At 44.2% G+C, this 25,447-nt stretch overlaps 2 long non-coding RNA genes across 3 annotated transcripts; both read left to right on the top strand.

Annotated features, from left to right (window-relative positions):
- The first annotated feature begins 1,013 nt into the window (after positions 1-1,013).
- Positions 1,014-7,271, top strand: LOC141409489 (uncharacterized). The gene is made up of 2 exons (XR_012430427.1): positions 1,014-1,686; positions 1,996-7,271. It is a non-coding gene; the product is annotated as an uncharacterized lncRNA (long non-coding RNA).
- A 7,185-nt stretch (positions 7,272-14,456) lies between these two features.
- LOC141409487 (uncharacterized) lies at positions 14,457-24,414 on the top strand. 2 transcript variants are annotated; one of them, XR_012430424.1, is made up of 3 exons: positions 14,457-14,651; positions 18,720-18,846; positions 19,524-24,414. It is a non-coding gene; the product is annotated as an uncharacterized lncRNA (long non-coding RNA). The 2 variants fall into 2 exon arrangements; XR_012430425.1 differs by lacking the exon at positions 14,457-14,651 and adding an exon at positions 14,792-14,888.
- Positions 24,415-25,447: the final 1,033 nt, after the last annotated feature.

Here is a 25,447-nt window from a genome sequence, read left to right as displayed (position 1 = left end):
GATGGAACCGTTGTACACCTTACACCTACTGACTGATGTCTTATGTCTCCTTAAAATGTACAAAAATGTATAAAAGCAAGCTGCGCCCCAAGTACCTGGGGCACATGCTGTCAGGATCTCCTGAGGCTGTCACAGCACGTCCTTAACCCTGGGAAAGTAAACTTTCTAAAAGGATTGAGACCTGTCTCAGATACGTTGGGTTCATACTCTCAGTTGTGAACTCCAAGTATATCAACACCTGTCGATGGGTTCAGTGAGGGGCCTACTGTGTGTGACTTCAGTGGGGACTGGAACTGCATCTGTGACAACTTCCTGCCCCACAGTGCCCCTCCAAAACAGGAAAGTGAGCGCATACCTACTCCACATACGCAGGTAGTTCTGCCGCTGGCGAGACCGCAGCATCCTCTCCACCCACTGCCTGTGTCTCAGCTCCGAGGCAATGGTGACCTGACCAGACACGTGGTGACACTGCTTGCTGATGCTTTGGAGCACAACCAGCACTTCCAGCACAATCCTGGGACAGAAGAGGGTAGGAAAGCGTGTGCTGCAGAGCTCACGGAGCAGCTGGGGCCACCTGCAAACAGAGCCAGACTTGGAGCAGGCATTGTGATCCTCACCTGTACCTCACTCTCCTTCTGTACCTGCAAGGCTGCGGCTTTCTGGGAGCCAGAACTAGCTGCGTATCACTGGTGGGTCTGCAGGGACAACCGTGACATACGGCAAGTGTTAATTAAATACACTGAATTGTGGCAAACAGAATGTGACATTCACAGCCTCATCAGATGTGCCACGCTTGCACAGAGATTGTCAAAACTGATCTCATAATTCCTCTTGGAGTAGTAACAGTGGGATTCTAAGACTACTTTATAAAATCTAAAACATAGAAAATGTCTAAGTTTGCTATGCTAATCTGCAGAATCAATGTTTCAACAGTTGTCAGGATGTCCTGGAACTTACGTCTCAGTAGGAAGATGATCCAAGTCCTTTAGAACACAATGATTCTCAGGCACATGGTGATACAGCTCATCCGTCATTTTTGTAATTAAAGAGTGGCTGGCATTTGTTTCAGAATTATCTTCTAATCTGAAAAATAGAAAATATTTAAAGATACATGACAATTAAAATGCCCACATTAGTGCCCATGCACAATAATGGTTAATGGTTCACTGAGCAGCAACCTGACTGTGAATCTTAGTTTCCCCAAATATAAAATGTAAAAAGCCACCATCACGGGACAGTGGAGAAAGAAACGATGCCCTATGCCAAAAGCAAAGTCCAATGATGTCTGATGACGAGACGATGAACCACCTGCATATTCCTCCTGCTGAACAAGTATGTCTGCTGTTGTCTACGATTCCAGAATGCATGCCTCCATCCCCACTTCTCTCCTGAGCTTCAGACCCATCTTTCTTTCTGCCTACTCAGTAGTTCTCATGGACGCCATTGTCTACCCACAAAACCTGCCTCTCGTTCCATGTTCAGTCTCCACCAGGGCCCCAGGCCAGCTGGAAGATCGCGTTCAGCATCACTTGCAGCTCCTCACAGCCACCAAGGCCCAGAAATTCCTCCTTCCCCTTTTATCTTCCAACAGCCTCGCTAAAGAAGAAATGCTGCTGAAACTAACAGTACCAGACAAGCTTGAGGTCAGCCAGGCCCCAGGATGCCACGTACCTGACTGCTTCCCAAGTGAGTTCTTTGGGGAAAGGCAGCAGAGCCCAAACCCTGATACTCTCCTCACAGCTTAGCACCTGGGATGAAATGTTTTATTGACTTTGTAGATTTCACGGTAACTTCCTAGAAAATCTGTTTTTAGATTGTTATGGATGTTACATCACTCTCTAGAAAATACGTATCTATAAAATTATGACAAATTCTAAACATTTTAAAACCAGAGGGCGGGTGTCAGTTCTTCAGTACAGATGGGGGAAGGCTGGGGAAACCACCAGGGGATTGGTAGGGAGTGAACGTCTGGGGTGGCTATGACCATATTCACAGGTTCTTTCGACACCTGCCATTGAGAGGGAGGACCCCACCAAATCTGCACGAGCTCTGGTGACTGGCCTGGAACCAGCAGAACACAGCACGTGTGAAGATCCTGCACGTTATGCAAAGCCATGTCAGAGGGGCAGGTGCCTTTCCAGTTCAGGCCGCGCTCAGGGTGCAGCCGCTGTCACCTTGAGACTGTCCCTGCAGGACCCCCATGAGGCCTCTGGCCAACTTCCAGTCTTCTCAGGCGCAACATCCACGAAGCCCTGGGGGACCACAGCCGTCCACACCCAGGCCAGGCCACAGGACAGATCCCTCGGCAGATGCTCCCCATTTCTAACCCACTAGCACATGAGCAAGTCAAACGTGGCTGCTGACACCACGGAGCGTGAGTGGTCTCAACAGCAGGAATAACCGAAGCCCAGGATGCAAAGCTGCCTGAATACCTGTGAGATGCCAGGAGGGGGACAGGAAGTGGTAAGGACCCAAATAGCCACCGTGGGGCGCAGGAGAGGATGGTCTGGAGCCTCAGCAGCTCTGGTTGGAAGACAAAGGCTGCCTTCTTGAAGCTCCTCTTCCTTCCTAAATCTTCCCTCCTCCCTACCTGCCCACCTCTACCTTCCTAAGGGCTTGCACTTGGAAAGCACAGCCATCCCCACTGGTAAAGCTGATCTGCGGCGCCAACGGGGAATGGCATCCGACCAGTGCAGCCCGATGCTCTGCCTCCAAGCCACACCTCCAGGAGGCTGTTTTCCCAACTTCACTGCTGACAACCCCCTTCTGACAGTATTTTCCTGAAGGCATTCTCAAGGGGGCCTCCGACTTCTCAAGGCACCATTTCTTTAAAGCACCTTTGCAAATCTCTCCTGACCCGCTGTGTGTTGATTTTACAGCTTCCTTTTAAAGGTAGTCTCATTTATGAATTTTCACCTGCACAGCTGTCACGATGCTTATATTCTTGGGGACTGTCTTTTTCATCCCCTTGCACTACCCTTGTATCCTCCCGTATGTAGAATAAAACACCTTCGCTGATTGCCAAACTGGAACTTCCTGGCAGAAATGCTTAAAAAATTGTTTGTTTCAGTAAGTTAACAAAAGCTAGTCCGTGTAGGAGAAGAAAAACTGACATTACTCACCACTGACAAATAAAAACTGCTCCCAGCTCTGCGTTACTGCCTACAGCAATAAAAGCCTGCCAGGGGATTCAGCAAAAACACTTCCCAGTGCTCATCCATTTAACACTAAAAACCTCAGTGCCATCAGCACTGCATTACTTTCAACTGCGAGACACGGAACTTGAGGCTCAGAAGACTGAGCAACCAGGCCAGGGCCACAGCAAACGCCACGCCGGATAGAAAGCTGGATCTGCCCAACTCAAAGTCTGACTCAGCAGGCAAACTGCACCCTTCCAGCATCTCTGCAAAAGACAGGTGGTTTCAGAGACGTACACAGCCCTCCCAGCACCCTGCATTCGGCATACCTGTTTTTTAGGCTGAAAAACCGGATAGCAGCGAGAACTATAGCCTTCTTCAAGACTAATCAACAATTCTACTGCTGCTTTTTCCTAGTTTAGAGAAAACAGTGGCTACTATCGTGTTTGGGTAGACTTAGTTTTCTTCTATCGAACTGTAGGCCAATTCGAGTCCCCATTTCTCATTATCTTTCTTCAAACAATTTTTTGCAGCTAGAAAAGCAAACGCTGCATTAAAATAGGTTTCACATCGCAAGGAAATCACAGCCAACAAAATGATTTTAAATGGATACCATTAACAATAATAGATCACAAATGCCACACCCACCCTCTGTGCACAAAACTGGAGATGAATAAGAAAAAAAGGATTCCAAACAATTGGAAATTTAACTAGGAAATAGTTACTTAAACACTAAAAAACAATACAACTAAAGAAAAATCACATAATCATTTAATTGCTAAGCACATACATATTTTTACAAGCATAAAAATTACATTATTTGAAGCTGATATAACCACATAACTTAAAAATCCAAGTCAGTCAACTAAAACCTATGAGAAACAAAGTCAGTGAATTGATAGTTGACAAATTTAAAAATCTGTAACTACCTACAATTCTTTTTTCTTTTTTCTTTTTTTTTCTTTTTTTTTTTTGAGACAGAGTCTTACTCTTTTTGCCCAGGCTGGAGTGCACTGGTGTGCGATCTCAGCTCACTGCAACCTCTGCCTCCCAGGTTCAAGTGATTCTGCAGCTTCAGCCTCCTGAGTAGCTGGGATTACAGGCACCCACCACCACGTCTGGCTATTTTTTTTGTATTTTTGTTAGAGACGGGGTTTCACCACGTTTGGCCACACTGGTCTTGAACTCCTGACCTCAGGTGAACCACCTGCCTCGGCCTCCCAAAGTGCTGGGATTACAGGTGTTAGCCATTGCACTTGGCCTGCTACCTACAATTCTTAAAAGCACAAAACAAACAACTCAAGTAGCTAGATGTTAACTTCGGAAGAAATGTGCTGGCCTTCCCTTCACTCAGATGTGTGAGAGCCTGGAGTGCACCAGGGAGTGTGCTGGGCGGAACACGGGAGGCACACACATGTGCCTGCACGGGTGATGTCCCCACAGGGCAGACCCACACGCAGCATATGTGTGCCACTGCAGAGCAGCGTATGTATCCCACTGCAGAGTGGCGTATGTGTGCCACTGCAGAGCAGCCTACGTATCCCACTGCAGAGCAGTGTATGTGTGCCACTGCAGAGCAGCATATATATCCCACTGCAGAGCGGCGTATGTGTGCCACTGCAGAGCACCTGGCTTCTGTTCCAAGACGTGAACCCATCTGAGGGCTTCTGAGGAGAGGATGACATGTTGGGGAAGGATCAGTCTGGCTGCTGTGTTATGACAAGGGGAAGGGCTCGCAGAAGTCGGTGGGCAGACCAGTCAGTGCCAGCGACATTCCAGGGAGGGACCAAGGCGGTATGGCCAGGTGGTGGCACAGGAGGGACAGGAAGAAGCAGATGTGGAACATATTTCTTTTTTTTTTTCTTTTACATTTTTTGAGACGGAGTCTTGCTCTGTCATTCAGGCTGGAAAGCAGTGGCACAATCTCGGTTCACTATAACATCTGCTTTCCGTGTTCAAGCTATTCTCAAGACTACAGGCACCCACCACCATGCCCAGCTAGTTTTTGTATTTTTATTAGAGACAGGGTTTCACCATGTTGGCCAGGCTGGTCTCGAACTTCTGACCTCAGGTGATCCACCTGCCTTGACCTCCCAAAATTCTGGGATTACAGGCATGAGCCACCGTGCCCGGACTGTGGAACATATTTCTAAAACCTGTTCCAAGGACGTAGTATGAAGAGAGGAGAGGAATCTGAGGCTTCCAACCTGAGCAGCCACCTGGGAGGCTGGAGGTGCCACGTAGATGGAAGGACTTGAGGAATGAAGATAGGGAGACACTGTGTCCCTGAATAAGCTTCAATATTGTGAAAAATGTCAATTATCCCTAACTCAATCCATGAGGTGTTCTTATTTGTTTTTGGGGTTTTATGTTTGTCCAAGTTTACACAGAATAATAACTATTAATTTTTTTTAAAGTAAAGCTAGACTCTGTACCTTACTCTCAAGATGAAATAAATTCCAGTTGGATCCAAAGACGTAAATGGAAAATAAAGAAAAAATAGGTAGGGCACGTTGGCTCATGCCTGTAATCCCAGCACTTTGGGAGGCTGAGGCGGGTGGATCATAAGGTCAGGAGTTCAAGACCAGTCTGACCAACATGATGATACCCCACCTCTATTAAAAATACAAAAAAACTAGCCGGGCGTGGTTGCAGGCACCTGTAATCCCAGCTACTCGGGAGGCTGAGGCAGAGAACTGCTCGAACCCAGGAGGCAGAGGTTGCAGTGAGCTGAGATTGTGCTACTGCACTCCAGCCTGGGTGAGAGAGTGAGACTTTGTCTCAAAAAAAAAAAAAAAAAAAAAAAGAAAAAAGAAAAAATAGAAGTACCAGAGAAAATGTATACTTATATTTTTAATTTTGAAAAGCAAAGATTCTTTTCAGAATGACTCCAAATGTGAAGCCAGAGAAAAGAAAAATCAAAACCTATGAACAAATAACAAAGCAATATGTATACAAATAAGGCTAATGAACCAGTGGGAAAAATGAAACTGAAATAAATGGAGAAAATACATTAATAGGCAATTAATGAAATAATTGTAAACATCTAGTAAACATAAAAAAAGAATGAAAATAAAAACATAATCTTGGCTGGATATGATAGCTCGTGCCTGTGGTCCCAGCTACTCGGGAGGCTGAGGCAAGAGGATGGCTTGAGCCCAGGAGGTCGAGGCTATCATCAGCCATGACTGCACCACTGCACTCTAGCCTGGGCGACAGAGCGAGACCCTGTCTCATAAAAAAAAAATAAATAAATAAATAAAAGAAAAGAATTTAAAAAACCTTATTGATATCTTTTGTCTTAGAACTTTACTTTTTAAGAGTATTTACATAAGTGCCCAAATGAACAAAGATGTTCATTTCAGCATAATAATTAGGAATTTTCTACATCAGGAACATTACAACTCATCCATCAATGAAGGACTGCTTAGGTAAATAATAACATATTGATAAAATGGAATATCAAACAGCTGACAAAAAGAATAAGGCAGAACAAAGATGCCCAAAACACACTGTTAATGAAAAATGCTAGCTATGAAACACAACGTACCTTCCTACGAACTCACTTTGGTACACTCATAGCAAAAATGAGCAACACTACCTAATTATTAACAGTAGTTATTTCTGGGAGATGGAATTCTTGAGGGCTGTTACTTTTCACTTTAGTTTTTCTATTTCTAGTAATTTTTCTTTGAACATTTAAACATTTTAAAAATAACTGTCAAATGTATAATCTGAAAAAAGATTAAAATGTCAATAACAAATATTCTAACCTAAATTATTTACTTTGAAATAATAAAAGAATTAGTTTATTGATGATGCAAATATCCTACCCCATCGATGCAGCAAACATCTGTAAAAATTTCCTAATATTTGGTTAATCCTGTTTTATAATTTGCTCTTTGATTTTCAATACTTAGCTGCTGTTACATACAAAAGCAAATGTGTTTTTAAGAAACAAGTTAAATTATTTTAGCTAAGATTAATATTGATTGATCTGTGATAGAGAATATAAACTTATGTGTAATCCAGTCACTTTTTTTTCTGATGGAGGATACCGTAACTCAGATATACTAAAAGATGATTAATAGTTAATTACATTTGAAAAATAAACTATATCCTTTCATAGCTGAATGAGTTAATCTAATTAATGATTTTCTTCCCTGTAAATTACCTTAAAAACTGATAGTAGACCTTCATCAACAGATCTGAGTAACAGTACAACAGAAAATGCAAGCAACTGATTAGTTGTTTCTTTTGAAAATTCATGTAAGTTGATCTCCCCGTGGCTTAAATGATCTCTTATGCGGGGACCCTCCTGATGGTTCAGGAAATCCCAGAGAAATTCCTTTCAGAAATTAAACAGAGAAAATGTTTTGTTAGTATCCGCAGCAGAGAGCCGTGCCTGGTGTTGCTAACAGAAGGAAAGAGTGAATCCATCAAGTCCTCTGAAGCCCTGGGTGGGACCCTGCTGCGGAGAGCTGTTCTCCTACACCCACGGGACAGAAAAGGGAGCTGGAGAGACTGTGGGGGAAGGCAGAGCTGCCCAGGTGGTACTGGAGTCTCATCAAATTCCAGTTTTTCTTGTTTTCACAAGGCGTGCCTCACAATATCACAGTTGGTTGTACACCCCCTGCAGTACAAAGAATAATATTCTTTTCTCTTCCTTTAGCTCTTGAGAACAATATCACATGGCGGGGGACACGCCGTGCACTATTGGAAGTAATATCATTCTCTCTTATTCTGGATAGTAGGAACAATATCTCAGGCGGGATGGACAACCCCTGTGATATTGAGAGTAATATCATCCTCTCCCAACGAAGATATTAGGAACCATATCACAGGGGGCGTGTACACTTCTTCGATATTGGTAGCGATATCATCCTCTCCTCCCTGGGTATAGGAAACAATGTGACAGGCGGGGTGGACACCCCCCACGTCTTGGGGAGTAATTTCCCTCCCTGGATATTAGGATCCACGGTGGACACACAGTGTGTTTACGATTCTGAGAGTAATATCATCTCCCCGTCTAGACATTACGAACAGTATCAAAGACGGGTGTACACCCTCTGCAATATAGGGAGGAATATCATCCTCTCCCCGCCTGAATATTAGGAACAATATCAAAGGAGTGTTTATGACCCCTGCGATATTGGGAGTAATATCATCCTCTCCCAGGTAGAAATTAGGAACAGCATCACCAGGGGCGTGTACACCCCTGCGATATTGAAAGTCGTATCATCCTCTCCCCTCTTGGATCATGGGAACAACATCCCTGGGGGGTGTACACTTTCTGCGATATTGGGAGTAACATCATCTTCTGTGCCTTGGAATATTCAGGATAATATCACAGGGGGAAGGGGTGTGTACATCTTCTGCAATATTGGGAATATTATCCTCTCTACCCATGCAAATTCGGAAAGATATCACAGAGTGAGTGTTCACCTCCTGCAATATGGGGATTAATACTGTCTTCTCCCCTTCGGGATATCAGGAAGAGTATCACACGGGGGTGTACAGTGTCTGCAATACTGGGAGTAATATCAGCCTCTCGGCCTTGAGATATTGAGAAGAATGTCACAGGGTGGATGTACATCCCCTGCCATATTTGGAGTAATATCAACCGCTCCCCTCCATGGATATTTGGAACAGTATCCCAGGCTGGGTGTACACCTCCTGCTCGACGGGGAGTAATATCATCCTCTCCCTCCCAGGATATTAATTACAATATCACTGGGCGGGTGAACACAGCCTGCGAATTATTATCATCCTCTCCCCCTCCGGATACTAGGAACAATATCGCAGAAGAGCTGTGCCCTCCCTGTGATATTGGGAGTAATATAATACACACTTTCCATGAATATTAGGAGCAGTATCACCGGGTGGCTGTCCATTCATTGCTATGTTTGGAGTCATGTCATACTCTACCCCCGTTTATATTAGGATCAGTGTCACGTGGTGAGTGTACACCTACTGCAATATTAAAACTAAAATCATGCTCTCCGTCCCTGGATATTAGGAACAGCATCACAGGTAGGTGTACACCCCGTGCGGTATTAGGAGTAATAATATAATTAATTATTAAACATCAATGATCGATTTTAATAATTATCAATGATACTATTAATTAATAGTAATCCATTTATTAATTATGGATAATTATTTTAAATATATGATTATGCATACTTAAAATTAATTATTAACATTAATCACGTTTAACAATATTATTAGTTCTTAATATTAATTATTATTTTATTACCAGCATCACTTAGTATTGATTTAAGTAACATTATTGCTGATATCATTATTTTATTATTAACAGTGATATTACTATTAATTATTAATACTAATCGTTAACATTTTTAACCAGTATTAATTTTTACTATCTTTATTGTGATTATTAACATCGATGATTACTCTTAATTTTTCTTATATTTATTAATATTAATAATTAATAGACTTGTTCCTGATATCCGGTGGGGAGAGGATATTACTCCCAATATCGAAGAAAGTATACACCCCTCTATGATGTTATTCCTAATAGCCAGGGGATAGAGGATGACATTATTGAAACTATCGCAGTGGGTGTACAACCCTTCGGTCATCTCGTTCCTTATATCCTGAGTGGGAGAGGATGATAGGACTCCAAATATCACAGAGGGTGTAGTCCTCCCCCGTGATATTGTCCCTAACATCCAAAGGTGGAAAGGATGACATTTCTTCCAATTTTGCAGGGGGTGTACACCACCCCTGTGATATGGTTCCTAATATCCAGGAGGCGAGAGGATGATATTAGTTTCAATATTGCAGGAGGTGTACACTCCCTAGTGATATTGTTCTTAATATCCAGGGACGGAGAGGACTATATCACTCCCAATAGAGCAGGGGGTGTACACCCTTCTGTGACATTGTTCCTAATAGCCAGTGGGGGAGAGGAAGATATTACCCCCAATATCACGAAGGGGTGTATACCTTATATCCTGGAAGGGAGACGATGATACTAGTGGCAATATCGTAGGGGGTGTACACACCCACTGTGATATTGTTCCGAATATCCAGAGAAAGAGAAAATGATATGACTCCCAATATCACAGGAGGTGTACATCCTCCTGTGATATTGTTTCTTATATTCAGGGGGAGAGGATGATATTACTCTCAATATTACAGGGGTTGTACACACCTCCTGCGGTATTGTTCTTAGTATCCCGAAGGGGAGAGCATAATATTACTCTCAATATGGCAGGGGGTGTACACCTCCTTTGTAATATTGTTCTGAATATCCATGATGGGAGAGGATGATATGACTCCCAATATCACAAGAAGTGTACAGCCGAGGCCAGGCGCGGTGGCTCACGCCTCTCATCCCAGCACTTTGGGAGGCCAAGACGGGCGGATCACGAGGTCAGGAGATTGAGACCATCCTGGCTAACATGGTGAAACCGCGTCTCTACTAAAAAATACAAAAAACTAGCTGGGCGAGGTGGTGGGCGCCTGTAGTCCCAGCTACTCGGGAGGCTGAGGCAGGAGAATGGCGTAAACCCGGGAGGCGGAGCTTGCAGTGAGCCGAGATCCCACCACTGCACTCCAGCCTGGGCAACAGAGCTAGACTCCGACTCAAAAAAAAAAAAAAAAAAAAGAAGTGTACAGCTGCCTGTGATATAGTTCCTAACATCTAGGTGGGGAGAGGATGATATTACTGCCCATATCACACGAGTTGTAAAACCACTTCAATATTTTGCCTACAATCCTGAGGGGAGAGGGTGATATTGCTCCAAATATCGAAGAAAGCTTACACCCCCCATGACACTATGCCCAATATCCACGTTGGAAGACGAAGACATTACGCCCAATATCGCAGGGGATGTACACCCACCTTGGGATATTTTTCCTTATATCGAGAGGGGGAGAAGATGCTATTGCTCCCAATAACACAGGGGCTGCAGAGGTACACCCCTCCTGTGATATTGTTCTTAATATCCTAGGGAAGAGAGGAGGATACTACACCCAATATCTCAGGGTGTGTACACCCACCCAGTGATATTGTTCTTAATGTACTCCACCTCCCACCACCAGGGATATCAGTCCTAATATCTAGGGGAAAAGAGGATAACATTACGCTCAATATCGCAGGGGAGTGTACACACCCTCTGTGATGTTGTTCCTAGTATCCAAAGGTAGAGACGATGATATTACTGGCCATATCGCAGGGGGTGTACACCCTTCTATGATACTGTTTTTGACATTCAATAGGGGAGAGGACAACATTAATCCCAATATCGCAGAAGGTGTACAGACCCCGGTGATGTAGACCCTAATGTACAGGGGAAAGAGAAGAATATTGCTCTCAATATCGCAGGGGCTGTAACCACCCTGCCCCCTGTATATTGTTCCTAATATGCAGTGGGGTGGAGGCTCATAGTACTCCCAATATCCCAGAAGGTGCACACACACCTGTGATAGAGTTCCTAATATCCAGCAGGAAAGAGGCTGATTTTACTTTCGATATCACAGTGGGTGTACACAGCCCCCAAACCCGGGGTATCGTTCCTAATATCCAGGCGGGAAGAAGATGACATGGCTAACAATATCGAAGTGGGTGGACACTTCTTCAGTGATATGGTTCCTGATATCCAGGAGGTGAGTGGATATTATTCCCAATAAAGTAGGAACCGTTCAGTCACCCTGGGATTTTGTCCTTAATAACCACAAAGGAGAGGTGATATTACTACCAATATTGCAAGGGGTGTACACGCCTCCTGTGATACTGTTTCTTATATCCAGGAAAGGAGAAGATGGTATTAGTACCAATATTGAAGGGATGGACAGCCCCCATGGGATATTGTTCTAAAGATGCAGGTTGAAAGAGGATGAGACTCCCTCCAATACAACAAGGGGTGTACACCCTGCCTGTGATATGAATCCGAAAACCTAGAAGAAGAGAGAATGACATTGCTTCCAAAAACACACGGGGTGTACACCCACCCTGTGATATTGCTCCCCTTTCAAATATTCACGAGGCTGGCCTGGGGGTGGCCATTCCAGACCTTCCCCTAAAGGTGCAGTAGGTGGCACAGTTTCTTTTATAAGTCTCTGGAGATTAGCATACATGCCTTCCCGTTTCTCGCCCTTTTTTAAACGAGACTGTCATGGTTCACTTAGCTGATAATTAGACTCCTGATTATTCAACTTTGCTATGTCATCCTGAAAATCCTCCTTCTCCTCCTCAGTGTGGAAGGGCTCCAGGGCTGTTTTAATTGCAGACCACACAGACCAAGCAGAGACGGGAATATCGCGGCCCTCTTGTTGTGCTCGTTTTAAGTCTGATCCCACCTTGTCCCAATCTTCTACATTCATGATTCCATATTCCGGGAACCAAGGAGAATACTTGTCTACCAGACGGAACAAAGATGTGAGATTTTTGGGTACTGACAATTACCCCTCCGCGGCGCAGTAACTGCTGCACAAGGCGTAAGTAATTAGCGAACTTACTCTCAGCTCCACCCACATTTTCCCGAGGTTTCCCTGGAATTCCCCGAGCGCCCTCCTTACCCTAGAGCTTGAAGTGAAAACCTACTCGAGAGTCCTTTGTCGGTCGTCCTCAGCTTTCCACGCTCTGGTGTTCCTTCACTGGATTATTTGTAGAGATTATGGGGAACCCTGCGTTGGGCACCAGAGACAGCCTGGGCAACCGAGGGAGACCCCCGTTTCTACCAAAAAAAAAAAAAAATAGCTAGGTGTGGTGTCACTCGCCTGTAATCTCAGTTACTCCATGAGAAGTCAGACAAAACCTGCCACCAAAGACTGATTTTCTTCTAAAATGCTTTCTCCAAAATATTTTTAAAACAAAAGGGGGAAATTGGAAAGGAAAATATTTTGGGCCCCGCAAATCACTAAGATAAAGGGAAAAATCAATCTGGGAACTGCTTAGGGCAAACCTGCCTCCCATTCTATTCAAAGTCATCCGCTGCTGGCTAAGAAGAATGCATATCTTATTGCCTCCTTTGGAAAGGCTCATCAGAAACTCAGAAGAATGCAACCGTTCCTCTCTCACCTGCCTGTGACCTGGAAGCCCCTTCCTGGCTTCGAGTTGACCCACTTTTGCTTCAGGTTGTACCGGATCAAACCAGTGTTCATCTTACATATGTTGATTGATGTCTCCTGTCTCCCTAAAATGTGTAAAACCGTCAGATACAGTCAGTTTCTCTTCCGAGGTTCGACAAGTTAACATTCTTGTGTTTTGTTCTCGAACTCAACTTTCTTGTTCTCCATGTCTCCTTGCCCTTAGTTACTGTAAACAACCTTCCCCCCGTCAGTTCTAATCAATAACTCACATCTGTTCCCTTGGTTACCTGCTCTGCACCCATTTCTCCCTTTCAAACCACACGTCCCACCTGTAACTCATGATTCCCTTCCTCCTTCCTTATTTGGGAAAGTATTCACAAATAGCCAACTGGGTCAGTTTAGATCTTGAGGTCTGGCCCCCGCCCATGCCAGAGGTAGGGATTGCATTAGGAATAAAAACCCCTGCTTTCCTTTGTTCCGTGTGCTCTTGCGATTGTGATTGATGCGAGCAGCACGCTTCCGCAGAGGTAAATTGCGTTGCTGAGAAAACTTTTGCTTAAGTGCTGGTTTCACTTTGCGTCTCTGAGCATTTATCTCCAACAAAACCAAGCTGTGCTCTGACCACCTTGGGCAACTGTCATCAGGACATCCTGAGGCTGTGTCATGCACAAGCATCCCCAACCTTGGCAAAATAAACTTTCTAAATACTCTTTTCCCCAAATGCTCAGGGAGACTGATTTGAATAATCATAAAACTCCGAGGCTGCACTCCAGCCTGGGCGACAGAGCAAGACTCTGTTTCAGAAATAATAAAATGAAATGAAATGAAATAAAATAAAATAAAAATCAAATCTCCGGTCTCCCGCACAGCCGACTCTGCGTGAATTACTCCTTCTCTATTGCTATTCCCCCGTCTTGAGAAACCGGCTCTGTCTAGGTAGCGGGCAAGGTGAACCCACTGGGCAGTTACAGAATTGCCATTATATTGCTTGCAATTTTATATCTTATTACGCAAAATAGGTATAATCTTGTATACAAGGTTAAATGCGAATGTGCTCCTTGAGTGGTCAGATCCCAGCGCAGGAAGGACGCACCCCCTATAAACCGCTAGGCCAAAACGGTCATTCTGGCCTCATCCAGCCTCACGTGAGATCGCAATCTCCTGTCACTCAGGGCCTGAAGGGGCGGGGCCTGAAGCCCCAGACAATCAGGGACGCTGGAGTGGGGGCCCGTCAATCAGGCGCGCCGCCGGAAAGGAGAGGGCGGCTTCCGGGATCCGGCTGGCGGGCGCTTTGTCTCGCCTTCGCCACCGTAGACTCTTCCTGTGAGTCTCCGCTGCTACTTCCTGGCTCTGGGAGCCCCGGTGGCTCTGCAGCAGCCTCTGCCACCCTGTGACCTGCGGGTGTTGGGACATCCCTAGCTGACGCCGGGACACCCGGGAAGCCGAGGAACGGTGAGTGGACTGCGCCTGGCTTCCGGAAGTGGGGAAGAGGGCTGGTTGAAACCTGCTGGAACCAGCCATCGGCTGCGGAACCTGCGGACCGAGTCGCCGGGCGCAGCGGGACCTCAGTCCCCTTCTGTGCAGGGCCGGGCGGCGCGGGCAGCGGGACCCCTGCGTCCTGTCTGTACCTGCGGGCGCCACTTCCGCCGGCCGGAGCCCTCTCGGGAACCCCGCGCCTCCCCCACCCAGGTAGTGCGGTGAGCACGGGAGGGTGATCCGGGAGATCCCGACTCGGTGTGCGGGATTCCAGCGTGGGAGGGGCTGTGGTTCATGGAGCTTCCGGTCCCACCTTTCTCCCCCTAAAATTAACCTGAGGCTTTGTTAAAACGTTAAACGGCGCGTTTGAGCAAACGCGATTCATAAACGGGTACCGCAGTCATGGTTTGTGGTTTGGGGTCCAGGGGAGGGGCGTAAATGAGAGTCTTTGATAAGGTGAATGAGGAAGCAAACCATACATATATATACACACACATATATACATATATATCCACATATATCCACATATATATATATATTTTTCCTTTTTTCTTTTTTTTTGAGACGGAGTCTCACCCTGTCGCCAGGCTGGAGTGCAATGATGCAGTCTCAGCTCACTGCAACCTCTGACTCCCGGGTTCAAGCGATTCTCCTGCCTCAGCCTCCCAAGTAGCTGGGCTTATATGCGCCACCACGTCCAGCTAATTTTTGTATGTTTAGTAGAGACAGGGTTTCGCCATGTTGGCTAGGTTGGTTTCGAACTCCTGACCTTAACTGATCACACTCCTCGGCCTCCTAAAGCGCCGGGATTACAGGCGTGAGGCACCTTGGCCAAAATATTTTTCTGTTTCCAAACATTTTACATGAGAGGAAAGCGGAGAATAAATCATGACACTCTACTGTAAAAAAAATCTTTGTGCCTCTCTTCTTTTCATCTTTCGTAAGTGGACATATTACCAAAATGTCTTTAGGTTGAGGTCCCCCCGTGAAAACCTGACAGGGTGTTGTGTCCTCAGCCACTCGCCTGTCTTTTCCTAGTCCTGGCATTTTAGAACTGTCTGGGGATGACCCAGGATACCCACAGTGGCCATGTGTATTGGAGGGTCTAGTGAGTATCAGCCCCGGGGTCATCTCATCCCCAAGGACAGCCTGAGGTAGGGGGTAGAGTCTCTCAGGGGAGCAGCTGGATGCTCTTGGCCTTAGAGGAATCTCCTGGTATAGTTTCATCTAAAATGGTGACCCCTTAGGGTCATTAAAATTTTAGGACATTAAAATTAATGGACAATACAATGTAATGTCATGACCTACAATGTTAGGTCATTAAAATTATTCCTCCAGGCTGAGTTTTTATTCCTCGAAGACACATTGATGGTTTGCCAATTGGATGCTGATATTGAGAGGAAAAGGCAGAAATGATTTCTGCGCTCTAGCTTGTCTCAGACTTGTGAAGAGAGAAAAACCGTCCCAAAGGACAAGGAAAACCCACCCCAGAGAGGATGTGCAAGAACCTGAATATTAAAATGCACTTAAGGCACACAGGAGGACAAAGAGCAGTGCCAGTGCCTCCTAGGTGGTCATTGAGTACTGAACAAGATGGGTGTCCTGAGGGATGGAATGGCCTGCCGTGACACTTAGAAAGGTCTGCGTTGGAGTCAGCACTGCCTCTCCCTGAGTTTGTTACCTTGAAAAGGCTTGTCCGCTTATTTGAGTTTCAGGTTTTCACTGACTGTATGATACATTTTGTCAGTACAGCTTGAAAGATAAAAATACTATTTCCAAAGAGGCTAGGTAAAATGATGTATTTCATTTGCTAAAAATTCGTATTTATTTCTTCCCCGGAGTGAGTGTAGTAAGTTTTAAAGGTCTGTTCTTTTTAAGGGTAATTTCAAATGGAATTGTAGGACTTAGCTTTGTAAATGCTACTGGTGAAATAAAAGTGTGATAGATAAATTGATGATTTATAAAGATTCACCAAAATGTCAGTTCCCCTCTTGTAGCTTGGTGAAGAATTTATGACAGTGGCCACATGTGTATCCTCTTATCTGGGTGTCTGAGTGTTGTTTTTTGTTTTTTGGAGATGCTGTCTTGCTCTGTAGCCCGGCTGGAGTGCAGTGGCGCCATCTCTGCTTACTGCAACCTCCGCCTCCCGAGTTCAAGTGATTCTCCTGTGTCAGCCTCCCGAGTAACTGAGATTATAGGTGCCCACCACCACACCCAGCTAATTTTCATATTTTTAGTAAACAGGGGGTTTTAGGCCTGGCACGGTGGCTTATGCCTGTAATCCCAGCCCTTTGGGAGGTCACGGTGGTCGGATCACGAGGTCAGGAGTTCCAGAGCAGCCTGGCCCACATGGTGAAACCCTGTCTCTACTAAAAAATACAAAAAACTTAGCTGAGCGTGGTGGCAGGCACCTGTAATCCCAACTACTTGGGAGGCTGAGGCAAGCGAATTGCTTGAACCTGGGAGGTGGAGGTTGCAATGAGCCAAGATCTTGCCACTGCACCCCAGCCCAAGGGACAATGTGAGACTCCGACTCAATAAACAAAAACAAACAACAAAAAGATGGGATTTTTGCCACGTTGGCCAGGCTGGTCTCAACCTCCTGACCTCAGGTGATCCCCCGCCTCAGCCTCCCAAGGTGCTGGGATTACAGGCGTGAGCCACCACGCCTGGCCCACTCTATTTTCTTTTTATTCCCTAAATTTTAATATATTTGTTCCTTTATCACTTTTTTCTTACATAAAAAAAATTCTGCCTAATCCTTCGCAAAAAAAAAATCTTCCTGTGACTTCTGAAAGTGTTCTAGTTTTATCTTTTGTATTTGAATATATAATAAGATTATTGTTCATGGAATAGAGAAGAATGCAATGCATTTTCCCAAGTAGATGCCAGCCTGGTTTGCCTCATATTTTAAAGTGCATGTAATTTCTTTTTCTATTCTACAGTGCCTACTCTATCATTCCTCAACTTTCCATATAAATGCTGGGTCATTAAGACTTTTCCCCTTGGTCTGCTTGCTCATCTGTCTGCTAACACTGTGCTGTCCTGAATATTTTTGTTTGAAAATCTTAGAAGTTAGACAAGCCATCACTCTTTTAGATGACTAAAAATCATTACAGAGTTGTCATTTTTACTATGTATGAAAGAGTAGTTTTTCTTGCCTAAAACCACCTGATTTGGGAATTTGTGTTTTCATAGGAATGGCATCTGGAAGTGGTGACATTCATGTCATTTTAAAAAACATGTGTGGTATTTCCTTTTCTTTTCTGCCTTGACATTGTGCAATAGAAATTTGAGAAATTGTTGTATTAGTATTGTTAAATATCAGTTATTGTTTTATTTGCTACTCAATTAAATTTAATAAGCCTATTCTCTTGGTGTAATCACATGGAATGGGCTCACCTTCCCTGTTAACAAGTGACAGCACATGTAAAATATTGTCTACCAAGGAAACTCATTGAACACTTAGTGTTCAGACTCTTTTTGTTTCCGGTTCCCTAAGCACCACTGCAGTGACACAAAATAATAGGCCTTCAGCAGAAGTAGTTTGGGCAAATATATTGCATAAGCCATTTAGATGCAGTGAGTCATTCTTATTACTTGGATTGGTGGAATCCCTTCCAAAATGTAAGTTCCTAATACAAAGATTGAACTTTGTGGGCAGGCATTTTTAAGAATAAGTAGTCTCAGGACCGATAATATTAACTCACTTATGCACATCAGGTAGGACTTTAGTATGACAGATACTAGAAATGTACAAAGTGAAGTTAAAAGGTAGCTCCTAGCAGCACATCTTACTCCCTGGATTCTCTAATGAGATGGGTGTTTCTACTTTGCTGTTGCCTTTTTGAATAGTTTAATTCTAGCATTAGTACTGCTGTGTGGGAGGGAGTATGTGTGAACAGAGTAAGAGTTGTGAAAATCAAGTCATAAAATAAGTGCTTGGAAATTTGAGAATCATGTAAACAGCTTATGGATTGAGTATAGATTCCCAGTGCTCTTAGTCTCACTCTTCCTTCTATCCACATGTGTGGAATGTTCTAGGACTCCGTGGCTTTTGAGGATGTGGCTGTGAACTTTACCCAGTAGGAATGGGCTTTGCTAGATTCTTCTCAGAAGAATCTCTACAGAGAAGTGATGCAGGAAACCTACAGGAACCTGGCTTCTGTAGGTGAGAATGACAACACATTTCACTTAATTACAGAAGTATTTCCCTATCATCAGTGCTATTTGTGATCGGGAATGGGGCAAGTGAATGATTTGGTGAATAAATCAGGCATGGGCACTGTGTACAATGAACATGAAATCTAGTAATGTTTCTATACTTTGAAATAATTCATAATTTTGTGCATCTGCATTTTAGGAAAAAACGGAAAGACCAGAATATTGAAGATCACTTCAAAAAACATGGGAAAGATACAAGATAATTTGCACTGAGAAGAGGAAATAAAGTCCTCTGAAGGAATCTTAGCATGTCATGAATTTAAAAACAAGCAACCAAAGCAAATAAGAGTCACTTGAAATTCATTTCCTTTTAGAAAAATTTCACCCAAAATGTAACGTACGTCAGTGTAGCAGTCAGTGTTTGGAAAACAGTTTACATGAAAATAGTACTACAAAATTGTGTATATGAATGTTACTATTTTGGTCATAGCCATGCAGGTGGTAGCTGTGTTTTCAGTAGTAGCCCATTTACTTTCAAGTAATTCAGTCATGGCACAAAAACAAAAACAAAAAAAACAAAAATGCATTTTCCCTGGTATTGGTAACAGTGTAAGTCGAAGACTTATGAATGAGTAGAAAGTTATTAAACCAACCAATAATGTACTTGTCATTTTTTTTTTACAGAAATCATATGGTACAGAGACTGCGTGAAAGCAAAGAAGGTAGTCAGTATGGACAAGTTGTCAGCCTCATTCCAAATCTTGATCTGAATGAGAACATTTCTACTGGATTAAAACAATGTGAATGCAGTATTTGTGGAAAAGTCTTTGTACATCATTCCCTCCTTAACAGGCACATCCTAGCTCACTCAGGATACAAACCATATGGAGAGAAGCAATATAAATGTGAACAGTGTGGGAAACTCTTCGTTTCTGTTCTGGGTGTTAGAAGACACAGGATAATGCACAGTGGAAATCCAGTTATAAATGTACGATATGTGGGAAAGCTTTTCATTTTCTCAAGTCAGTTGAAAGACATCAGAGAACTCACACAGGAGAAAAATCCTATAAATGTAAACAATGTGGTAAAGCATTCACTGTTTCCGGTTCTTGTCTAATACATGGACGAACTCACACTGGAGAGAAACCCTACGAATGTAAGGAATGTGGGAAAACAGATTTTCTTGTTCTTTTAAGATGCATGAAAGGACTCATACTGGAGAAAGATGTACCAAATGTGATAGAGCCTTCAGCTGTTCCACTTCCCTTCATGACCATGGAAGCATTCATACTGGAGAGAGACCCTATGAATGTAAACAATGTGGCAAAGCCTTTAGTCGTTTGAGTTCCCTTTGTAACCATAGAAGTACTCATACTGGAGAGAAACCCTATGAATGTAAACAATGTGACCAAGCCTTCCGTCACCTCAGTTCCCTTCACCTCCACGAAAGAATTCATACTGGAGAAAAACCCTATGAATGTAAGACATGCGGTAAAGCCTACACTTGTTCCACTTACGATACTCGCCACTAAAGAAGTCATGATATAGAGGTTGGGTGTAGTGACTCAGCCTATAATCCCAGCACTTTGGGAGGCCAATGTGTGTGTATTGCTTGAGCCCAGGAGTTCAGGAGTTCATAACCAGCCTGGATTAAAAGAATGTGAAACCACTTGGGCATCGTGGTGAAACCCTGTCTCTACAAAAAATAAAATAATGCCGGGCCCGGTGGCTCACGCCAGCTACTTGGGAGGCTGAGGCAGGAGAATGGCGTGAACTCGGGAGGCGGAGCTTGCAGTGAGCCGAGATCGCAGCACTGTGCTCCAGCTTGGGCGACAGAGGCAGACTCCGTCTCAAAACAAAAACAAAGAAAACAATTAGCTGGGCATGGCGGCACATTTCAGTTGTCTTAGTTCTTTTTCAAGGACATAAAAGGCCACGGGGGGTTGGGGGAACCCCTGTGCATGCGGATCACGAGGTCAGGAGATGGAGACCATCCTGGCCAACATGGTGAAACCTCGTCTCTACTAAAAATACAAAAATAGCTGGGTGTGGTAGCATATGCTTGTAATCCCAGCCACTCAGGAGGCTGAGGCAGGACAATCACTTGAACCCAGGAGGCGGAGGTTGCAGGGAGCCGAGATTGTGCCACTGCACTCCAGCCTGGCGACAGAGTGAGACTCCATCTCAAAAATAAAGCCCCTTGAATATAAGGAATGTGGTCAAACATTTACTCTTTCCCATTCCCTCATAAACATGAAAGAGCTCACACTGCAGAGAAACCTTAAGAATGTAGGAAATGTGGTCAAGCCTTCAGATTTTCCTGAAGATGTGGGAGGGCTCAGAGTGGAGAAAAGACTTTTGAATTTAAATTTGTGGTAAGGCCTTCGGTTGTATTAGTTCCATTTGAAGACATCAGCTCATTCCTGAGAAAAACCCTATGAATGTCCAGAATGTTTGAGTGTTTCATTTCTCTCATACCCACTCAAGGACATATGAAAATGCACACTGTAGCTGGCTGGACCTTGTAAATACAAGAACGTACACAGGATTAAAACTCTAACAGTTTAGAAACTGCAAGAATATTTTCAGTTTTAACGTTTACTTGAAAAGTTGTGTGAAAACTCCCACTGGAAAGAAGTTCTGGCCGGGCGCGGTGGCTCAAGCCTGTAATCCCAGCACTTTGGGAGGCCGAGACGGGCGGATCACGAGGTCAGGAGATCGAGACCATCCTGGCTAACACGGTGAAACCCCGTCTCTACTAAAAAATACAAAAAACTAGCCGGGCGAGGTGGCGGGCGCCTGTAGTCCCAGCTACTCGGGAGGCTGAGGCAGGAGAATGGCGTAAACCCGGGAGGCGGAGCTTGCAGTGAGCCGAGATCCGGCCACTGCGCTCCAGCCTGGGCGACAGAGCAAGACTCTGTCTCAAAAAAAAAAAAAAAAAAAAAAAAAAGTTCTATAAGTGAAGCTTTTCTAATTTGGAAAGCCTGATGAAAATTAATTATCGTGCAGTGCTTGAAAAAAGTCTAGGAAATGTTACACAAGTTACAAGTATATTGTTTTTATCAGTGGCCCATTCATAAAGAGTCTCTAGTATGCATTTCACCTTGTTTTGCAGGGAAACCTTGAGGTGAGAGTTCTGTAAACGCTCTTTAAGCAGTAGTACTTGAATTTCATAGATATTTTCTTCAGCTTGTTGGTAGAATTTTTGTCCATTCATTTGATAATGTGCTGGATTCATGGTTGAATTTGGATGTTTTTCTAATATGTAGGTAAGTTTAATTTTTTTATTTCATTATTATTTCTTTTTGAGATGGAGTCTCTCTCTGTTGCCCAGGCTGGAGTGCAGTGGTGGGATCTTGGCTCACCGCAACCTCCGCCCCCTGGGTTTAAGCGATTCTCCTGCCTCAGCCTCCCCAGTAGCTGGGACTACAGGTGACCGCCACTACATCCAGCTAATTCTTTGTATTTTTAGTAGAGGCAGGGTTTCACCATGTTGGCTAGGCTGGTCTTGAACTCCTGACCTCATGATTTGCCCGCCTCGGCCTCCCAAAGTGCTGGGATTACAGGTATGAGCCACTGCGCCCGGCCAGGTAAGTTTCATTTGTATGTATTGTCCTGTGATTAATGGACCAGTGAATAATGGTTGTGAATTCTTGGGATTATCTTACTAGCCTCATTTGGCAAATTTTGATTATCCCTTGTCCGTTATACACATTCCACCTATTTATTAAATGAAAAACTACTCTTGATGTAAAGATATTTTTTGCTAATAAGGAGTTGGTATTAATTCCTAAATACATACAATTTACCCGGGAGACGGAGCTTGCAGTGCGCCAAGATCATACCACTGTACTCCACCAAGGGTGACAGAGCGAGATTCTGTGTCAAAAAAAAAAAAAAAAAAAGAAAAGGAATATCCTCACTTTTTTAATGCTATACCACTCTCTGCGCTCAAGTTAATCCCTGTTTGAGCCTGTGGGAGCTTACACCATTCTCCTCTATGTAATTAATAACTGATGTCTGGTTTATCTGTTTAGTAATAGATGTTATGTGTTTAACGGTGCCAGTAAACGTAGGGTGCTAATTCCTTCCTCACCAGTGGGGTGCATGAGATGCTATTGAAACAATTGGCAACACGAATGGAATGGATCAGCCCTCATGCAGGACACCTGCTCAACTTGACCTACCTGCTGTGGGCTGACTGTTCCGTAACACATCAGCAGTCACCTGGGTCAGAACCGTGAGCTGACGATGGGCGTTCCCTTTGGTCTGCACAGTGTTTTGTGGTCTTCAGGTGTTGTCATCTTCTCCCACACTAAAATGCTCTCATCTCCTAGACATCAATGTTTAACTGCACCCCAGCATGACCTTTGGCCTGTGCTGAGCAGGCAGTTTTGAGGCCCTGGCTTATGAATACACAAAAGCACAGCACATAAGCCAGCACTTAAGTCCTAATTAGCAAGAATCAGGCTGTATCTCTGTAGTCCCTGCATCTGCTCTGGTCACCATCTCTGTATGCTGAGGGCAGCCATGTGAACATTATTAACTATTTTATACTCCAAGACAATAGTTATTATGTAAGCAGAAGTAGTGGCCTTGTTTGCTTCTTGTGCTGCTGCTCCCCTTCCTGCTGTACCATACACCCTCCTGATGAGGTATACATCTATGGTGCCTCATGGTTCAGGCACTGCTGAGTAAAGAAAATGGGAAGAAATAGTTTGATATTAGCCCCTACCGAAGCATATGAAGAAGCGTCTCGGCTGCTTTCATTGAAAAATTCCTGGCCAGTGTGTGGGCTTTTCTTATCACTGCTGCTTATCAGCATGTCAAAAGTCTCATCTTCGGACTGCAAGTCTTGACGGCCTTAGTTATAGTGGCCTTACTGCATGTGGAGCTAACCCCAGGAAGATGGAGTGGCACTCTCTGGAGGATTAGGTGGTCTCCTCCAATGTGGGTTGATGGGCTTCTGAACTCTTTCCTTTAACCATGCAGAGAGTCCACACTGCCAGTGATCATGTGCCACAACTCTATAGATGTAGAAATTCAAAATATTCCGAAATAGTTTCCATTGAAAGGAAATAGAAAAGCGGTCTGGTGCCACGCTCCGGTTAAGAGAACTAGTAGATGGCTCACAAGAACACTGTCGCTACTGTCTGTGCCTCTGTCACAGCAAATATCCTGATCCTTCAGTTTTAAGGGTGCAGGGCCATTTTCTTCCCCTTCTTACTGGTAGTTCTCAAGATCACTGTATGATATGCTGGGAAGGCAATATCCTGATAATCAAGTGACATTGGTCAGAACAGCCCAGGCTCTGTTATAGGCCCTGCTCGAAACAGAATGGCCTTTAACACTTGTGTCCAGCAAACCACATCCTGGGAGAAAACCCAATGTGGGCTGCTTTCTGGGGTCCCTCAGTTGTAGTGCGAGTGAAGCATTTATAGTCAAAACTGCATCCATCTGCTCTGGGTAGCCTTCCTGATCTTGTGGTAGTGGTTCATATTGAATCCTAGACTTCTGTTGTCTTTTGTTTGCTATTTGTAAGTAATAAATTCACTTCATGGAATTTATCTATGAATGTATTTGGCCTCATTGTACTCAGAAAAGTTGGTAGCCATTGCACAGTGAACCTGCTCCATAATTGGTGAAAACACCTATGGCCCCCTTGTGCCACAGCAAGGAGGTTCATTCAGCCAAACATAAACTTCACGTTTATAAAACCCTATAGCACAATTATTACCATGTGGGAGGCCTTTAACAATGGTGATGCTGATGTGAAAAACTCTGAAGGAAGAAATTTACCCAAATGGGTTGGGTACATGGGGGTTCCTCCTAATTCCAAGAAACCCTTACTCCCCTCCACCTAAAAAGAGTGGAGAGACCGGGTGCGGTGCCTCAAGCCTGTAATCCGAGCACTTTGGGAGGCTGAGGTGGGCAGATCACAAGGTCAGGGGTTTAAGACCAGCCTGGCTAACATGGGGTAGCCCCATCTCTACTACAAATACAAAAATTAGCCGGGCATGGTGGCAGGCACCTGTAATCCCAGCTACTTGGGAGGCTGAGACAGGAGAATCGCTTGAACCTGGGAGGCGGAGGTTGCAGTGAGTCGAGACAATGCCACTGCACTCCAGCCTGGGTGACAGGGCAAGACTCCGTCTCAGGGAAAAAAAAAAAAAAAAAAGTGGATAAGAACTGAAACCGGTTTACAATTTCAACTAATTGGAAATGCAAAGTTTACAAAAATAATATTTAAAATAAAAGGTTAAATGAGTGCTCATTGAATTTTATGCCTCCACAAAATAGATTGTGAATTAACTTCCACATTTATAGAAAGCCACCAAAGTTGGGAAGCCTCCGTGTCTGAAATTCATGTGGCTCAAATAAGAATTATATCTGGGGATACCCCAAAGTTTAAATATGGTATCCCCTACGATATTATGAGGAATTACTGTACATAAATCAGGTTGTCTTTCTTTAACTCTGAAAATCATATTATCTTGCCTAAATTCTCCATAACGCATTGCTCTGCAGTATGCTATAGTGGACATGGCTTTTCTGAACAATGAGCACCAAAATTAGGTGTGTGCGACTCACCTATGTTCTTATCAAAA

The sequence above is a fragment of the Macaca fascicularis genome, chromosome Y (assembly GCF_037993035.2).
Source record: "Macaca fascicularis isolate 582-1 chromosome Y, T2T-MFA8v1.1".
Taxonomy (NCBI): Eukaryota; Metazoa; Chordata; class Mammalia; order Primates; family Cercopithecidae; genus Macaca; species Macaca fascicularis.
The sequence above is the reverse complement of the archived record's forward strand: the minus strand, read 5'-3'. Positions and strand labels throughout refer to the sequence as shown.